We start from the raw sequence: 19,875 nt of genomic DNA, 5'->3' as shown, positions 1-19,875 counted from the left end.
CTTTTAAGAGAAAACCTTGAATGGAGTTTGATAGTACAGACAGAACACTCAACGTTCACCCTGAGCTATTTTTTTCTCAAATATGTTGATAAGTCCTTTACCTTGTTGAGGTTAAAGTGTTTTTCCACTAAGACGCACTTCACACTTTCATCTTTGATTCTCCCTTCTCGATCCACCAATTTACGACAGATGTCCTTGCGCTTTACAATAGGAAGTAAAGTGCAGAACTGTTATACGTCAGAACAAGGCACACGAGAGAGAAAGAGAGAGAGAGAATGTTGTAGAGTGACAGCTACTGGAAACCTTGTAATTTCTACCTGAATTAACTTTATAAACACTGAATGTGTGGTGCATATATAATAAAACTGCACTAACATAAAAGAAAATAGCTACACAAACATAGCCGTACTGGATGTTTAGCTGTTAATATATTTTGATTCATAACAAGTTGCTATTTAGTAAAATAATAAAATACAAATAATAATAATAATAAGTAGCATTTTCTGGAGAAATTGCACTTTAACTCTGACTGCCAGACGTTTTCAAAAACGGGTTGTCGCCAGTGCCAGCCGATTTAAGCATTTTGAGTGATCTTTCAAGGTCCACAGAAAATGTTGTGTTTGGACTATGGAAACACACATACTACCAAATGAAAGATTGGACTCTCATCTTTCATCAGAAAAAAGTTTGTTTCTACCTTATTCCGTTCTTCAGTAATCAACAATAGAAAATGGTTACTTTCACCGAAATTCTCTGTTTTGAAACAAAAAAACGGAGAAAAAGAGCTTTTTGTGAAACGATGTTATTTCATGCACTCTAGTGAATTGTACACTTCTTTTTGTCCATGAATGATGCCACAAACACCTAAATAGTGCTTTACTTCTGTAAAACGCTTTCACCAACAATGAAAAAGTGTTTTTTGATTGCAAAATGTGTTTATTTCCATTCAACAGTGTAACAATTTGACAAAACAATTTCACAAAGAATTTACAAATGTGTGCAACTGTGGTACTACTTACAATTATGTGCATGTTTCAAATACAGTTTTTCTTTTTGTAACGCTCTCCTGCGTGCAAGGAGACGCCAGGACTCGCACACAGTTTACTTTCACTTTCGCATTGGTCCGTTTTGCGTGCAAACGTTACACTTTCTTGACGGCCTTTTTTTCCGGGGAATAAAAAGCAAGTAGCAGACTGAACACACTTCCTCCGATGAATATGCATTGGACTCGGGGCACTCTCCGTCGTCCGATCGAACGTCCGCCTGTGCGTGCTCGGTTGCGCTCCGCGTTACGACACCGTCATAGCCGCGGCGTCAGCGGTTCCAATTTCACCGTCAAGCTCGGATTCACCTTCATCATCATTGATGATGACCATCGTCGTCATCAATGTACTCTTTTAGCGTTGGTCGATGCCTTTTGTCTCGTAAGTGTAGAGCTGCTTGCAAACGCTCGCCATTGCCCGTTCCCTCCTCCATCTAACGTCTTCTACTGCCGCGTCAATGCTTTCCAACCACGGAGTCACCATCATCTTCATCATCGATGATGATCATCGTCGTCAACAATGTGCTCTTTTAGCGATGCTTTTGGTCTTTGAAAAAAGCGGCTCTGGCGTGAGCTCCTCGCCACCGGCCGCCATTTTTCCTTTGTTTTCCATTCTGATCTCCTGCTCGACGCTCTAGCTCCGCCTCTACTGACGCCCACCCTATCTTGTCAAAAGAGAGTCATCGCTGCCCTCTAGGGGCCAAAAATAGTCATTAGGCTCACGAGACCTGCATAAAACTTTCAGGACAGCTCCGCAAGCCTTTCCAGCACCCGTTTCAAAAAAAAAAAATAATAAAAATGGGAGGACGTCTTTTAACGTCTTTGGCGCTCCTCCGTAGGTTTTTGCAGAACGTCATTTAACGTCTTTGGCAGTAAAAGAGTTAAGGTTGAAAGGCTAGATGAAAAATCATTGAAGGACATGGAATTATTTGGATTGTTATGTGAAATGATACTGAATTACATGAAATGAGCTGAATATGTTTAACCTGGAACAGTTTTATTCAGTCAATATGTGTGAAAACTGGAGGTGAAATTTTGTGAATGGAAATTAGATACATATAACATGTTGAATTTGGAATAGTTTGAATTGGTCAAGTAAAGTGGAAAAATTCGGAAATTTACTGGTAGATGCAAAATTTTGGCACAATGTGAATTGAATGATCTGAATGAATCAAATTTCAAATGGGAATGATGTAAATTTGTTTTGTTGGCTGGGTCATTGACAATGAATAGGTATTTTTTTGTGAGAATTTTAAATGTGAACAGGTTGAATTTTAGGTCAATTGGAAGTTTTGACAGGTTGCAAATCATTCACAAGGTGAACTGAATAAGTGGAATTATTTAAATTTCAAATGGAAATGATGTGGATCTGTTTTGTTGAATGTGCAATTGGCAATTACATTTTTTGGAGGGCTGGGGGCTATTTTAAAAGTGGAATATTTGATCAGTGGGAAATTTTGGCATGTTAAAAATCATTCCCAAGGTGAATGAGTTGAATGGATGAATGGTTAACACGTTTTTGGAGAATTTTGGGAAAGAATGGTGAATTTTTGGATGGAAAAGTATTGAATTTTGAAAGAAAAAAAACCTTAATATATAGAATGAGAAAAATACTAGCTCCCATGGCATGGATTTTTGTAACATGTTGAAATTTGAATGATGTGAATCGAATGAATTACGTGGAAGGAGATGTATGCCAAAAAGTGGGTGGATTTTATAAAGTAATGACGTTCTTCATACAAGTAACATTTCTCTACAGGTGCTACTTAACTGGTCACCAAATTAAGACTTTAGTCCTTGGGTCCTTCAAAAGGTGCTATTTAAGTTACCATTTTTATTCTTCGTATTCTTATTACTATTAAAGCTGTTCCATCATGCACTAATAAAATTCATATATGCAACATGTAGCTCTCTTTCATATCTCGTCAAATCAAAAGATGTGTGTATATCTCTGCCCCACCACTGCGGCAAGTTAAGTCATGTGTTGTCATGCGATTTATGTTGTTTGCCTCAAGTCAACATGCTGCGAAAACAACAAACTCTGACGGTAAACAAATCTGATACACCGGGGCATACTTGTCTTGATTAATGAAAGGAAGTGAGATTCCATACAGATTAGTGCCGCTGAGGACGGCACCCTCTGTGAATATTAATATCCCTCGAAGAGGCGTTCTGACTTTCTCTCCTCAAAGGCTGCTCAATATGTCGGCCGAGGTCACTAGTGAAGGTGACACACAAAGTTGTCTGGCAGGAAAATTCAAGTGCTTCACTAATGGACTGAAGTTTAAACATGAGATGAATCCACTCCATTAAGCTCATATTTGCTTGCCATCATCACGGATCTGAATGTCTTAATTGGTGTCATTCTTACATAGAGATTTTACCTCCCGAGCAAAGTAGTCAATTTGATATTTGATATCAGACCACACATGCAGCAACACAAGGAGAGATGTCAGAGTGATTGGGTGATGCTGATGCTGCCCCTGAGTTAAATTTGACTCACTCACTAGTAGTCAGGATGTATAATAGAATTTCTCCAACAAATATTTGCAGGGGAACTCAAACCCTAACCCTTACTATTGAGCTACACAAATCACAAACTAACTTAACTCCTTCACTGCCATTGACGGCTATAGACGTAAAAAATTCATTTGAACTATTTCTATTAGTTTTTTCCCCACTTTTGTTAACAAGAGTATAAAAACCTAGAAAAAAAAGGTATTGTACATTTATAACAGATATAAAATTCATGTTTAATCTTGAGTTAACTAGTGAAGTAATGTAATTAATAACAATTTAAAAAAAATAATAATCGCCTGATGCCCCTAATAAAAAAAGAAAAGAAAAGATTATTAAAAATTAGGGGCGATTAAATTTTTTAATTGTAATTAATCACATGACTTCAGTAGTTAACTCATGATTAATCACACATTTTATATCCGTTGATAAATGGATGGATGGATAAATGTACAATAAAAAAATCTGAGTTCAAATGAATTTTTGACGTCTATAGCCATCAATGGCAGTGAATGAGCTGATATTAAACACATTTTGCTTAGCAGTCTACAATCAAATTCCCCCAAAAAATCGTTTTTATATCATCTCCATGGCTGGAGTTTCCAAAAGATGTTTGCATTCATCCAAAAAGCACTTTATGGATGAGAGCCAAATGTGCATTTTTTTTTAATCTTATTGTTTGTGTTTTGTCCATTAACATCACTTTCTCTATGCTTTCCTTTTTTTTTTTTTTGGGAGATCTCAGTATTGATCATTTGAAATGTCATCATCATTGTTCTCCCTTTTTTTTTTTTGTATGTGTGTTTGTGCGTGTGTGCGTGCGTGTGTGCGTGCGTGCGTGCGTGCGTGCGTGCGTGCGAAAAAAAAATAAAAATAAATAAGAATTCCCATACCGTTCACCTAAACCGAACACTTCAAAATCCAGCCAGAGTCGCGGGGCCGCCAGGAGACCCAAAGGGGGACCAAAGAAAAGAAAGAAAAGCGAAGCCCAGCACCGACCAGACACCACCCACCGGGCCACCAACCTTCACCAACCCCAAAGACATCCAAACTCCAACAAATCAGGGAAACCCCAAGGGCCCAAAGGAGAAACCGAGGAAAGGCAGAAAGGACAGACGAAGCAGAGTGAGATCCACAGACACCAGCCTCCACCGAATCAACGACCCGAGGGAGAAACAAGCCGCGTCCGAGTCTCGATAGATGCCGGTGTGGTGGATCTAGCATGCATGAAAATCTCCACCAAAGAGGGGAGCCGTCGACCCCCGCCAGGACAGAGCAAGCGCAACACCTCAGGGCCCCCCAGGCCGCGGCCGCGCCAAAGGACGACCCCCGGGCCCCGCAGGGGCCACCGGCCGGAGAGCAAACCCCGAAGCAGGAGCGCCCCCCACCCCAACGCGGCCCGCGCCCCCAACCCAACGCAGCAGGACGGGGCACCGCAGGCCCACCAGGCACCCCACCGGCCCACAACCCCCGCGACCCCCCTTGCCCCCGCCACCCACCCCAACCCAGCCCCAACCGCCCCCAGGTCCCCAAATCCCCAGACACCCTCCCCACCCCAGCACCCCCCACCCCGGCACCCCCACCACCACCCCCCCACCAACCAAGCCGCCCCCGCCCCCCGCCCCCACCCCCACCAACCGACAGCCCCCCAGCCCCCGACCCCAGACCCCGGGGACACACCGCACCCAGGCATCCGCGCCGAAGAGGGGGCCGGGCAGCGGAGCGGAGAGGGCACCCGCGCCCACCCCACCACGCGGAGGGACGGAACACCAGGGGCAGAAGGGGAGATGGGGGCACCGGAGGACGGGCGGCATCCCCGAACCCCAGGCCCAGCGGGGAGAGGCCCCGGTCGTCACCCCAACGATCTAAGTGAAAAACTAACCCTGTTACTAAGTTCGCCAGCTTTCTCTATGCTTTCCATTCATCATGTTATTGCATAATATCATGCAGGTCAAGACCGAGGAATTATTAGATTGTTTAAATCAGTTCACAAACACACTAATCGCTTTAGTGCTCCTTAAGAAGCTTTGCCCACTTAAAGTCTAGCCTAGCGTACAGAGACAAAATATAACATTTGAAAAACTGTAAGATCCATTTGTCCATCAGCAAGAAACAGGTCTTTGTCTTAATATGTATCACTAGCAGTGTGATACAAAATGCCAAGAGACTGTTTTATGCAGCTGTTACTGTACACGCCAAGAAATGTTTCGCAAACTGCACAGACCTTGAAGCAAAACATTGTGTTGTGCCAATTATCCAGCTACAGAGGTAGTGACAGATGTGTATCAATGTCAGATAGTTCACTGAAAATACAGAGGAGTGTTGACACAAATAAGGTCTTGGGGCATACGTTGTCTGCACATAAGCATGGCAACAGGATGGTGGTATGGTTTATAGATATTTTTTGTTTGTTTTAAAGAGCCTGCTGAATCAAACTAAAACTGTTAGGCCTACTTCACACAACACCTAAAATAAGTCAAAGTCAGATTTATTGTTAGTTCTTCACATGTACTTAACATACAAAGGAATCCAAATTAAGTTTTTCACGAGACATTTCCAACACTATAAGATAAATAGTAAAATACGTAAATAAATACAGACAAGCTTTAAGACTAAAGTTGAAAAGCGGAACAACCCAAATGGATCAGCACCAAATCATCACCCCATTGCATATTGGCTGTAAAGGGGTGCACCATTTCTAGAATTTATAAGTTTTCATGATAAATTTACTGTAGCTCAGGGATTTTTGTACTATTCTAAGTCACTTTCCACTCAGTGTATTTTCACATTGACAATTTTTACTTTACAGTATTTTATGTGTGAAGACTATTCATCTTGTTTTGTTTTTTTAAACTAAGTAATTAACGAACTAACAGAGGTGGGCATTCCATCAATATTGACGGAAGGTCCATCAATCTATAATGACAAATGTTCGTTTTGTTGATGATTAACAAATAGCGGGAAACTTCACAAAAATTGATGGACTAGTATTTCTTGGTCCATCTACTGTATGTAATCGTCAATCCATCAATGACAGAAGGCCCATTTTCTGCTGATTAACAAAAGACAGAAACATTGACGGATGCCCACTTCCATTGACGGAAACATTGACTGAAGCCCATGTCACCGAGGAATGACAAATTGATGATAATGCGGTTCGGATTGAAATATCGAAGCATTGACGATGACTGAAGAGCGTCCGTATACTGTTGACGATTGACGGAGGACGGACATTCAAAATTCAATGACGCTCTCAACTCTGCTAAGTAACTAACTAGCATTACCATCTAATTGAATACACGTTTCTATAGCCCTTGGCAAAAATACTAACACTACTTTTCTCCTAAAATTCCATTGAATTCTCCTGAAATTTTTTTTAGACACCATCTGCATAGGTCTAACTTTCTCAGGATTTTTCATTGTTGACAGAGATACTAAGGAAAATTAAAACAATATATAATGATATTAAAAGAGAACAATATCCTGAATCCAGAGTTGGGCAAAACCGTTGTTACATCGGCACGTCATTGACAAATGCCCACCTTTTGGCGAGTGCGTCCGTATTTTCGGCAAGTGCTTGATGACACTGAAAAAAATACACGGACCGACCACTGACAGAAGCAGGTTTACGTCCATTGATCCGGGTTAGTACAGAAGCTCCTTCTCAGTCCCTATATTTTTACGAGGTTTTGCAACATAAGGCACTCGCCAAAAATGTAGAAGCCCTCGTTAAATGGTGGGCATCCGTCAATTACGGGCTAATGTAATGCCAATTCTGCCATGCTCTGACTGAATCCGCACATTCATCAAAATTGAATGGGTTCTTGTCATGGACCTCCCCGAAGTTTTGTTGATGATATCAATAAAACATCTTAACCAATCATGTAACAATACCAACCAATTCTGATGAAAATTCCACCTGTGTGGCAGAGGGTGACGAACAATGTCAAAAATTGTCATTCTCTCGTCACTCTTCATCTGCCCCACATCCTCACCACCGAATACTTGCTGATGTAGCCTGGCTTTTTGTTCCAGAACAATGACAGCAGTGTTCATAGTGAACAATTGTAAAAGTGACCTTGACAGAACTCAGTTCCACTCGCCCATCCTCATGCTGACTGATCTGAGGCGATACCAAGATATAAGATTTATCCAGTTCTTTCACCTGTCACTGCTCTCGAGGGAAGAGGTGACTGCTGCTTCGGGGTATCGGTGACAGAGTGAGTGTGTCTGAGGAGATGAGTTTAGGGAGATTAACAGCTCAGTCCATCGCTGTCACCAAGTACTGCTGAACCTTGACACAGCTTAGAGGTATTATGAGGTCAGGTGAGTAAATGACATCTCTGCACAGCAGCAGGTGGAGGAAATGTGGAACCCGATGCAGTGGGAAATTATGCAATAATGCACCAGAAGTGTAATGTTATGTCCCATTCACTCACTGAATGGGGATAAACGCTTCATCAGTACAGCAATTCTATCTTCAGTACAGACGCTCCCCAACTTACGAACGAGTTACGTTCCGAGCGATCGTTCGTAAGGTGAATTTGTTCGTAAGTTGCTTCAGTGCTATATTTTGTATTATAATTTATGTTTAAAGAGAATACGAACAGTACTGTACTACGTATGGTAGAGAGAGAGAGCGAGAGACACACACAGTATGTACATGTACGTAATAAGATAAATAAAATGAAGTTTAACTTACTTTTTTACTTGATTTTATATCATGAGAGGTTCTTCGTCGTCGCTGGAATGGGCTTCAAAAGTTACTTCCTCCTCCGTAACTTCAATGTAGGAAGAAGTTGAGGGTCGCGGAGAAGAAGATGAGGGTTGATGAGTATCTTCCTTGGAGGATTTACTAGAAACTGGCCGAAAGAAGCGATCTAATGACGATTGCACAGTTTTCTTCTTTTTTCATCATAAATGATGCGGTAGCACTGTATGGCATCATTCAATTGATTTGCAACCTTTGTGCAACGTTCAATATTTGGGTCTTGCTGCTCGAAGAGTGCGATGGCTTTATCTATGAGCGACAGGCGTTTCTTCTTCTTCCTCCTCCTCGACACGTTGCTGAGCCTCCAATGCTGGGTGAGCTCTCACAGCGCCAAGCGTCGGTATTAGCGGCGGAAAGAAGCACTACAGTACTCGGAAAAAGGTGCGCAATAAAAAATCTAACTTACAGCATATCTTTCCGAACATTTTTTGACATGCGCGCAGACATGTTCGTATGTACCGTTGTTCGTAACTCGAATGTTCGTAAGTAGGGGAGCGTCTGTATATGCTTTTTATGATTTGAAAAACAAAGTTGCTTCTCTACTTGATGTGTCTGGCATGGTGTAATAGACCATCTTAAAAATCAATACCTCTTCCAGGGGCAGCAGAAAAACACGAAACATGATTTAAGGCTCGTCAGCTTTGCACAAAAATAGAAGGGAATGAGTGCAAACTTTTTTTCCTGCCTTCAGTTATAGTATTTTATCACATTAGGCTTGGTGTAGATGTTGGGAAAAGTAGTCAAGTTGTTGTTTGTGGGTATTGCAGTGCACAGCTTGCTCAGCTGTCGGGGTAATACTTTCATCAAACACATTTTCTTCCAAAGATGGAAAAACACACCATGTCTGGTGCAAATCTCTTTGTCTGCTCTGACAGAATGTTGGAGAAGTCAGGGGCAGCAGAACTAACAAGCGGGTTTCTCAACAAACAGTTCCGTATGTGTGTGTTAGCCCAGGCCTGCTTGCCCCTAAAGCACACATACTGGATACCTGTGTTTGTGGACATGTGTTGTCCCCCCCACAACACATGCCCTCATGCTGTACTGGAGGTGGCATACTAGTATATTGAGCTGCTTTTTCCATTCTCAAAATCAGCTTGAACAACAAAAAAGGGGATGCATATGTACACAAATTTAACTCAAAGATGACTGCACCTTTTTAAAACATACAGTATATGGCTTTGTTCCGAAGCTGTAAAACAGTACCCTGGGGGGGTTATCACTTCATTACCGAGCGTCCCAAAAGGTAGTACTACACGATAGCCCCAAACATTTTCCCCAAGCTTAAACAATGGCACGCTTCATTTACAGATTTTACCCGTTCCCAGAAGCTTTACTCTTAACTAAAAAAATAATAATCTAAACTCTACACACAAAGCCTTATTTAGATCTGTTCTGTTGAAGTGCACACCTTTATCATGCCGAAAATGCTTCAAGGCGAATGCTACTCACCTAGCCATTGAAAAGGGGAATTACAATGACAAATCTTCACATTATGGATCTAGCCTAGACCTATTTTCACTTTTGTGGCATTTAATACGGTCTCAACTGGGTTTATTTTCACAATAATATGTTCTATGCGCCACCACTATGAATTAAGAAGTGAAATCCACCCATTTTGCCACTTGCTGTCAATGGAAAATGACAGTGCCTAAGCACTCAGGTAAATAACCAATCATGGCTCACCTGTTTTCTGGATTTGGCCGTGAGACCTTCGCAAGCTGATTTTAAAGGGAATGAGCAGAGAGTTTCTTCGATTGGCTGGGAGTCTGCTGTGTTCCCTCCCACAACAGAGAACACATTGTCTTCTACACAATAAATTATGTAGCGTTAATTTGACTCTATTTGGAGTGAGACCAAATAGACTCAGTTTTCGAGTAATATTTACACTTGGAAGAGAGTAAAATGAAGAACTGGGAAAAAAAAGTCACTCAAGGGTTGAAGAACAAACTCAGCTTAGGAGACAGCCGATCTACTCCCTGAGCAACGCAGCTTCTGCTGTGTGTTAGTATATCGCTCGTGTCAGATGGAATCTTCGAAACTCCAAGACCAAAAAGGATGTTTTTTGGTTATCTCTTGGATATAAGCAAAAAGTAGGAGGGGCATAGCTGAAGTGATAGTGTGGTAGTCCCCCGAGCTGAAGGTCGTGAGTTTGTTCCTCAACCCTTGAGTGACTTTTTTCCCCCAATTCTTTATTTTACTCTCTTTCAAGTGTAAATATGATTCCAAAACTGAGTCCATTTGGTCCTACTCTAAATAGAGTCAAATTTACAGAATTTATTACAAATCTGTGCGAGTCTAGAAAAATACCAAGAGAAAGAAAACTTCACCCGTGCGTGCAGTTAGGGTGAGCTTTGCACTAAAATATTAAAATAATTAATATATAATGCAAGATTGTGAATGGTGACTGAGGTAGTTGATAAGTTGATCAGTAGTAGGATTTTCTGCCCAGAACTTCACAGCTGACAGCCAGGGAATAGTTCTTTATCCCCTTTGTCAGAAACAAACTCCAACTGCTTTTGAAATAAATCCAACACAATATTTCAAAGGCAGTTGAGGTTATTGTGTCTGAAAGTTTTCTAGACATTGTGATAAAATAATTACCTGGTAGTAAGCGATGATGAAAGATACCGGGGAACCAAGTTGTGTGAATGTTTGGTACTTACCTGTGTGTGTGTACTTGTACTTATCGTCCTTTTAATTATTCTGCACTGGAAAACAAAAACAAAATCCTGGGCTTCACAAAAGTGACAGAGGAATGCTTTCTGGAAAAGTGAAACAGCTTATGAGTGGGATGGGAAACTATTGTGTAGCATTTGTGCCTGCGTGCTTACTGCTCTCTCAAGCTCACAGCAGGTGACGCTAAGGCACCCTGACAAATTCAGACACTGGCAACTATTTCGAATGTGAATAAGAGTCATTTACTGTACATTTCAACAACGAGCCTGGCGCTTCTACTGGCATCCATCACCAACATAACAGGTGGCCTGGAGCTGACCGGGACAGAGTTGTGAATATCAAACTCAAATGTGTCACAAATGATCACTGCATACTTACTCTGTCCAAAGTGGATGTCCAAACTAAATGTTGGACCACAATGTTTGTGTGTGGTGAGGGTGAAACCATTCTGCTCGATTGAAATGTAAGTAGACTCCTAGAAAGGCCATTTTGCAATTCTAGCATGGCTGCAAAATGGTGTGCGCAGCTGCGGAAAATCCTCCACCGTCTGCCTTGGTTCTGTAGCTTTTGGATATATTATGAGCAATGATTCCTCCAAAGGAGAAAACGTATTTTCTGCTGAAATAGTTGCCATGAATACTGACTTGATTTAAAGCAAAAGCGTACACCTGTGGCATTCTAAAAGGCCATTTAGTGGAGACAGACTAACAGCCCAAGGAAGTGTCTATGAATCAGACCATTTCTCACATGGAAGGTGGGCAGGAGGGAGATGAAAATTCATGGTAAACCTTATATGAACGTGCGGCAACCATATATTGCTCATATATCCAGAGCTGCCATATGACATTACACTCTCCCATACGTCTGCTGCTGTTTGCATCCTGCTGAGTGGTGCACTTTTCACCTTCCTTTTCATAAAGGGAAGCTGATGCTCACACAACTGCACGTGCCTCCATCCATCCACTATATTGGGTAATGATGTATTCAATCATTATTGGATCTGAAATTATTGGTATGAACGGTAAACAAAACGATGTACAGCACAAACAGAAACAGTTGATGGCTGTAAATATCTGTCATCATAGCCCAAAAAGTATTTCGGCAAAGGATTTGAAGAAAAAGACATGATCGTAAGTCGTCATCTTTAATTTAAGATCATTGCCTGACAATGTTCCGCCATGCATGATGCGTTAAGTTATAATCCCTCATTGGTAATGGTCACATTTTTGTGAAAGATCTCAAAGTCTGCATTTCATTCACATTTTGTTGCTGTTATTAAAGACAAACTCCTTAAAAAACATAATTGTCCAAGTACTTCTGGAATTTAAATGTATATTGAAATTAGGGATTCATAAACGTTTTGGTGAAATACACTCACTGGCCACAACAGAAAGTATACCTGTACCATCAAATAAAATCCAATATGAGCTGTATCAAATCATCCCCATGAGAAATAGAACAATAACTAAAAACAATGAAGGGGCACTTTAGCACAAGTTAAATACATAAGAAATCACCAAAAAGGATTATTCAGTGAATGTTTTTTCTTGAAAATCAAATCTACTGCCACACTCTAAAACCAGTTGGATCAAAAATAACCCAATTTGGGCCAAAAAGTGACTGATCCACTACTTGGGCCAGTTTGACCCATCTTTCTGGGTTGTTTTGCACAAAACGAACCAATGTACAAAATAATCCTCCCAAAATTGGGTCATTTTGTACAAAACACCAGCAAATATTTGATTATGTCATACAAAAGACATATCAGGTTCGGTGAAATTGACCCAAGTAGTAGATTGGTCCCTTTTTGGCCCATTTTGACCAAAGTGTTTTTACAGTGCTTGTAACCCTGACCATTGGCTTGAAACCCTAATTTGAAGTCATAATGCTCTCTTAACATCCTAAAATGGTACCCAAGCCTCGTTTTGAAACTCAAACCCGGCCATACTGTTCACCTAAACTGAATACTTCAGAATCCAGCTTGAGTCGTGAGGTTGTCAGGAGACCCGAGGAAGGATCAAAGAAAAGAAAGGAAAGTGAAATCCAGCACCGACCAGACATTACCCACCGGGTTACCAACCAGAGTCTTTCACCAACCCCAGAAACATCTAAATTCCAACAAATTAGGGAGACATCAAGAGACCAAAAGAGAGACTGAGGAAAGGAAGGAAGGACAGATGAAGCAGAGTGAGATCCACAGACTCCACCGATTCAACGACCAGAGGAAGAAGCAGATTGTGTCTGAATTTCGATAGATGCTGGTGTGGTGGATCTGGCATGCATTAAAACCTCCACTAAAGAGGGGAGCCGTCGACCCCCGGCCAGGACAGAGCAAGCACAACCCCTCAGGGCCCCCGAGGCCACGGCAGTGCCAAGGGACAACCCCCGGGCCCCGCAGGGGCCACCGGCCGGAGAGCAAACCCAGGAGCCCGGAGCGCCTTGTCTTGAAAACCTAATTTGAAACCCTACACTCAAGAAACAGTTGGGTCAAAAGGTGCTACACATTTTTTTGCGAAATTCATTGAACACAAAAAGTTTGGTCAAATAAATAACACAAAATAATTTTTGGGGGGTTGTACAAAACAATCAGATTCTTGGGGGTTGTTTTGTGTGTTATTTATTCTGACCTAACTTTTTGGGTTAAAGTCAATTATTTTTTGGAGTTATTATTTTCTGTTTTAGAGCGCACATTTGAATGCTCTTTCAACAGCACAGGCAACACTGTAGCTGTACATCTATTATTGATATTTAAATTCACACCAAAAAATGGATAGAAACCTTACATTGTAAACAAGACAATATGTAAATGTATCTAGACACTAAACCACACAGAACAGACAGTTGTCAGCAATTTTGTGTACACTCTATTCTCCACATGCTGAGTGTCGCTTCCATATGTGCTCCAGTAGTGCAAGAAGCAGCTGTCTGAAACAAAAAGGTGTCTAACACGAGGCTGCCCTGCCACGGAGCGCATTGTGATGTTCCCATCTATTTGTCTACACAATGCTTTGCTCTCTCCTCGGGAGACTCAGCAGACATTTGGTAGGCATATTTGCCATTAAAAAGACAACCACGGGGGATACACTATGGCTAAAGATAGGAGCCTGAGAAACAGGCCTAGAAAGTGAAAACATTTGAAACACCAGCTGATAAATTCTTACATCCTGAATTGAATGTTGTTGCAATCTGAGGTAAGCCCCCGAACAAGGCAAAACGGGGTATTTCATACTTTTTTGTGATGTAAAAATATTTTTGATTAAAAGTCATTATTTTCTACTGCCATTACTTATTTGGATATAAATTTGGGATGGGCAAGTACTGATACTAGGTAGCCTATCGGTATCAAGCCGATTACAGAAATAAAGATGGGTGTCTTTATTTTAAGATATTGATACTCGTGACGGTGGCCGATACTGGTATCTTGTGGCCGTTCTACGATCCAGAACTAGAAATGAGAATAGAAAATTGCCATTAATTTCATGCAAATTTAAGGAAAATGCTCTATTGGGCTATACAGGGATTTCTTTAAATGATCTGTCATTGTTCTTTGAGAAATTTAATTTATGTATCAAAGGTACTAGTTTTATGGATACTTGGTATCAGAGACTACTCATGAGTACTCATACTGTAAGTGGTATCGAACATCCCTAATATATGTCTAATTAATTATTACTAATTTGAATAAGAATCTACAATTGATATAATATGATGTCTAGCGCAATTGGCACAGTGGTAGTGGTGACCATTGCTGCCTCACAGTTCTGAGGTCAGTGGTTCCAACTAGGCTCCAGTCTTCCTTTGTAAAATGTAAAAGTGTTTTTTAGGTACCATAAAAAAATGCATGTTAGGTTAATTGCGAAAATTAAGTGTTCGCAAAAAAAGGTCCAGAAAATTGATGGACATGGCAAACGCTTCATTTCATTACAACGTTAAATTATTTTCCTAAAAACTTAATATAGCGTCTAGGTTTGAATGTTTAATCATTATCTTGAAATGAAGGTTATTTTTTATTTTGCTCAAAGAAAAAAGAAGCTTTAACAGCAGGCAGAACAAAGTAGGTTCCGATTAAAATGTAGTTAACGTGTACTACAGTTTTCCTGTCTCATTATTAAATGATAAGCTTGTGTATCTATGTTGTTAGATCCTACTGCGGCATCGGATGATTCAACTAATTAACAAAAGGTATGTGTGGTGTTTGACCCATGTATAATTAAATGCAGCACATTCATCAAATTAGAGAATGCAGATGGAGCAGGCAGCTCATTCCTGCAGCTGTGGTGTGCGAGGAAATGACTTCAGGTATTTCATCAACGGTAAGCGGGGAATTTCACGAAAAGCTACAGTATGGATGACATTGCTTGAATAGCAAAGTGTTTTTGCTGTAGAAATGAACATATTCATCTCTACGGATGGGAAGCCCAGCTATTTATTTTTTATTTTTTTTAGGAGTCTGTGTGTTTCTTTGTCTATTTGACGGCGAGTCCTAAATAGGTCTTAAAACATCTAAGCCAACGTATGAGCTTGCCTAAGACGAGAGACTTTAGATCGGTTGAGTGACAATAGAGAGACATTTAACAGGGACGTCTGTACCTTATTTTTATTTCATAATAAATAATGGATGGATATTAAAAGTATTCACCTTATACTGTTAAACACCATTAATGATGGCAGGGAGCTGTAAAGCTCTAGTTTCATGTCTGCCGTAAATCAGGCATATCTGTGTGGAGGCAGGTTAGACCCGATGTTGATAATTTTGCAGACGAGCTCAGGCCATCGGAACTGTGAGAACTCGCATTTGAGTAGTAACAGATGACTTCAATCATGGCCAATCAAAGCGGCTTCTTTCATTTCCTTTAAATGTGACGCCTGAGTCACGCACTACCGTCTCAACATGGCAGAAACACTCGGAGAACTGCACCCCACTTCCAATTTTATGACTTCATAATTATTTAGATTTTGAAGTAGCTCAGTTTCAGTGGTTCGGCAGAGGTCAAGACACACACGCGGCTCATATCATTCGTGATGACACGCCCCGCTTGGCCTATCTCTGCTGCAGGGAATTTGGTGCACTCAGTAGTCATCTTGTGGCTGTCGTGATGGTACATGGTTTGATTTCATTATGGTAATTCATGCCCACTATGTCAGGCATAAAAAAAAAAAAAGTGGTCGGACTAATATGTGCAGTATGAAGTCACATATTCAACGGAATGTATGGTGTTCCACATGGTTCAGTTCTGGAGCCTCTGCTATTTTCAATGTATCTGCTGCCCCTGGGTTCAATCTTAAGAAGACAGCAGTGATTATTTTAAAGTGCTGTGTAAATCTAGAGTTGAGTTGAGTGATGGGAGTCAGCATCCCAACTGCATGATTTGCAATGCCAAGTTAAGAAACTAGTCCAGGACAACTAGCTACCTAGCATATTTAATTTTTCAATAAAGAAGGGTTGCGCAAAGAAAAATGATGGGGGTCAGTACCTCCAAAAAGGTGAAGAACCACTGGTTCAGTAGTACTGTGAAGAGGCATAACACAAAGCAACTGAGAGAATATGCAGACTTTTCTTCCAACAAATAATCAAAATGGGCCAAACACCCAAAAATATTTTATTCAATAAAAACCTTAACATCCTAACATTTTGGCACCTAAATAGAAATAAAACCATTTTTTTTGGAAAGTGATAATTGTCACTGCAGTGCAGCGGTTTGCAGATGCCACCCACCGCAGTGTTGTGATTTACAGACACCAGCGCCAATGCCAGGATAATCTGTCAAACTCAATGGCAATCGCAGAGTGTGGAGAAAGGACACGTGCGGCTAAGGCCGGGTTTTAGTACGGTGGCTGTCTGAACAAACCTCCCAAAAGACATTGTGAGCATCTCAGCGTGCGTACCTGCTCCATCCCGCTGCCATGCCACAGTAAACGGCTATTTATCATGGTGGGGATGGATTTGACAGCCTCGCCCTTCCTTTCAAATACAACCATAATTCAAAAGGCATCGCACAGGGTAAATTACACCCTCAATTCAGAAAGAATCAACCTTTCGAGGGGACAACTTTTGGATTGCACATCTCTCAGGTCGCAAGTTTGTTGGATAAAAAGACTGCTGGCTCCACCTTTGATGCTGACAAAAGACTTCATTCTGGAAAAAAGATGACAAATGGTCACTACTATATGATACATTTCTATTGTACCATGCATCTGTGGGAGCATCCAAGCATGCAGAGATGCTTGTGAGCAAGAGACATATGACAACATTGAATTCTTGCTAGAGATGACACTTCATAATGATTAGCATTAACACTTATCATAAAAAAATGACTTAGTCGCGATCATCATGAGAGCAATATCATATTTCTTTTGGGATTCATTAAATGTGGGATCTTTATAGATTGAGCAGATACAATAAATATGTGGACTATTATGGCCCTGCCGCATGGACACACAAGACAAAAACAAAAATAAAGAGATAAATTATGCAGTTCGAAATAGAAAAAACTTTTAAGAAAATAAAGGAGTCTTTTTTTAAGAGTCTAAAGCCAGTGTGACACTGAAGGATTTAACGTTTGCGACGTTAGCAAATGCTGACTTTAAATTAGGGTTAATTAAAGTTCGTATTTCACTGAGCGACTGATGTAATGATCTTGTTTTCAGGGTGGCCCTAATACTTTCTCAAGAAGTTATTTACAGAGATTTGATTAAATTAAATTGGATTCAATTTGATTTAATTTGCGCTTGTTTGTCTGCTTGTAGGATGGAACCATTAAAATATCCCAATTAGACATACAAGTCAAACCTAACTGATGAAAATTGATAGTCTTTATTCAATCCCATAAGACAGTTAAAAGCTTAAGGATCCAGTAACTGTATCTCTTAACTCATTCACTCCCAGCCATTTTCACTGAAGCAACCCCCTTCGCTCCCGGCTGTTTTGCTGGATTTTAACTGATGTTGCAAGTCCCACAGAATATTGTGTTCTATTGCTATAACAACATGGAACCTACTAAAAGAAAGCTTAGAAGTATATTTGTATCTGTTTCTGTTGCAGAAATTAGCATTAGAATATAGCTAAGTTTCCTTATTATTCACAAACATGTTGAAAACACTGGGAAAATTAGTTTGTTGCAACATGGCCTTGGCTGATCTTTTATACTCTGCTGCCACCTGCTGGCCATTTTTTGTAATAACTGCCATTGCTTTAAGCGACCTCTTCAGGTCAGAAGCTGTATCAAAGCCTTCTGTATGCTCTAGCATAAAAAACAAACAAACGTATACATGTGTTTTTTGGAGTGAAGGACAAAGTATTACAAAACTTATTTATACGTTTTGGGGTTTGAATGAGTTAAAAGTATGCCACAAAAAAAAAAAATTGGAATTAACTGGAAAATGTTGGTTTCACACCAGCATTATTAGTTACCGGTGATACTGATGATGAACGTGAATGATTCTTGAATCTTTCTAATCAAGAGTGAAGCAAGGGTCCCACACACACGTGGCCAAAGGCAGCCAGAGAGAGACGAGTCCGCCAAGCCTTCGTGTGCTCTTGGGAACCACTCTCCCTTTTTATTTCTTTTCTTCCTCATTTCTAATTCCACTTGCCCTATCCACGTTTATCCCTCAGATTTATTAGAATGACTTTGACTTCATTATTTTACATAGACACAGCTGGTCCCCCCCTTTTTTTTTATTATCAGCAAAAGCAACAAGGAACTAGGTGTGTGTTTGTGTGTTTCGGTCATGAAAATGTGACTCACATGAGTCTCACAAGCTGTGTCAGTTAGAAATGAGAAAAGATGAGTTGGTGTGGGCAGACCTGGGGGAGAGCGAGATGCAGGTGTTTGGCCAGATTCTGCCAAACAGGTGTGCAGTGTGTGTGCTTGACTTCACACATTGGCATAAGGGAAATACTAATGCAAAATACTGAAATAAATAAGCACTGACTACTCTCAGATTGAGAGGAATAATTTCGACAAGGGACTGCAAATCATCGCTACATTAGCGGCCTTCGCTCAAAAAGCGACAGCTGCACATGTAAAGCTGTGCAAGTTACCTGTGTTTCTCAAAGGACGCGCGCACATTTACATGCACGTGCAAGTCCACACGCACTTTAAAAATAATTAATGACAGTAAGTAGAGTGCAGACCTCTGCCTATGCCAGGCTTTCGTGGATGCATGCATTAGTCACTTGGCAATTCAAGAAATTGTTGAGAAATGCTCTCACTCCCAATGTTAACACGAAGAGAAAAAAATATATCTATCTAAAGCTTCCGCTGCATCTTTAGCTAAAATAAGTACATTCTTCCTTGGCCGAACATGCCCCACGCCTCCACAAAGTTTTAGGCAAATTGTTTGTGTGCAATGTTGCTTACTAACAAGTAAACAAATTATAAATATGAACAAAATGACTTTCCTAGCCAAGGTATAAAATGTGTTGCTGCATTTATCCATATAGAAAGAACTGTAAACTTTAACCTTGCAGAGGCAACTTTATACATAACATTATCAAATTAACTGAAAAACAAGTGTGAAGAGAAGTCAACCTCTGTATAATAGAACTAGGTGTGCGCATCTCTCCACAAAAGACGGTTCATGATTGTTTTTGACACGTGGGGTGTGAATCGATTCAAGGACGGATCGATTTGAAAGTGGAATGATTCGATTACAATTCAATTGGCTATCGTCAGTTCAACAGGGTATGACGCAAGACTTTTTTTGTTGTCATTTTACATATAGTTTGCTTAGCCTGGTGGGGGGCAAGAAAAGCCCGGTGGGCCGCCAGACTTAAAAGACACTGGGGGAAACCCTGAGGAACGTTTGATATGATTGGAGCAGGAGCATTCAACTTTATTTGTTCAATTGAGTTAGGTACAGTAAA

Source organism: Vanacampus margaritifer, chromosome 13, assembly GCF_051991255.1.
Source record: "Vanacampus margaritifer isolate UIUO_Vmar chromosome 13, RoL_Vmar_1.0, whole genome shotgun sequence".
NCBI classification, from domain to species: Eukaryota; Metazoa; Chordata; class Actinopteri; order Syngnathiformes; family Syngnathidae; genus Vanacampus; species Vanacampus margaritifer.
The sequence above is the reverse complement of the archived record's forward strand: the minus strand, read 5'-3'. Positions refer to the sequence as shown.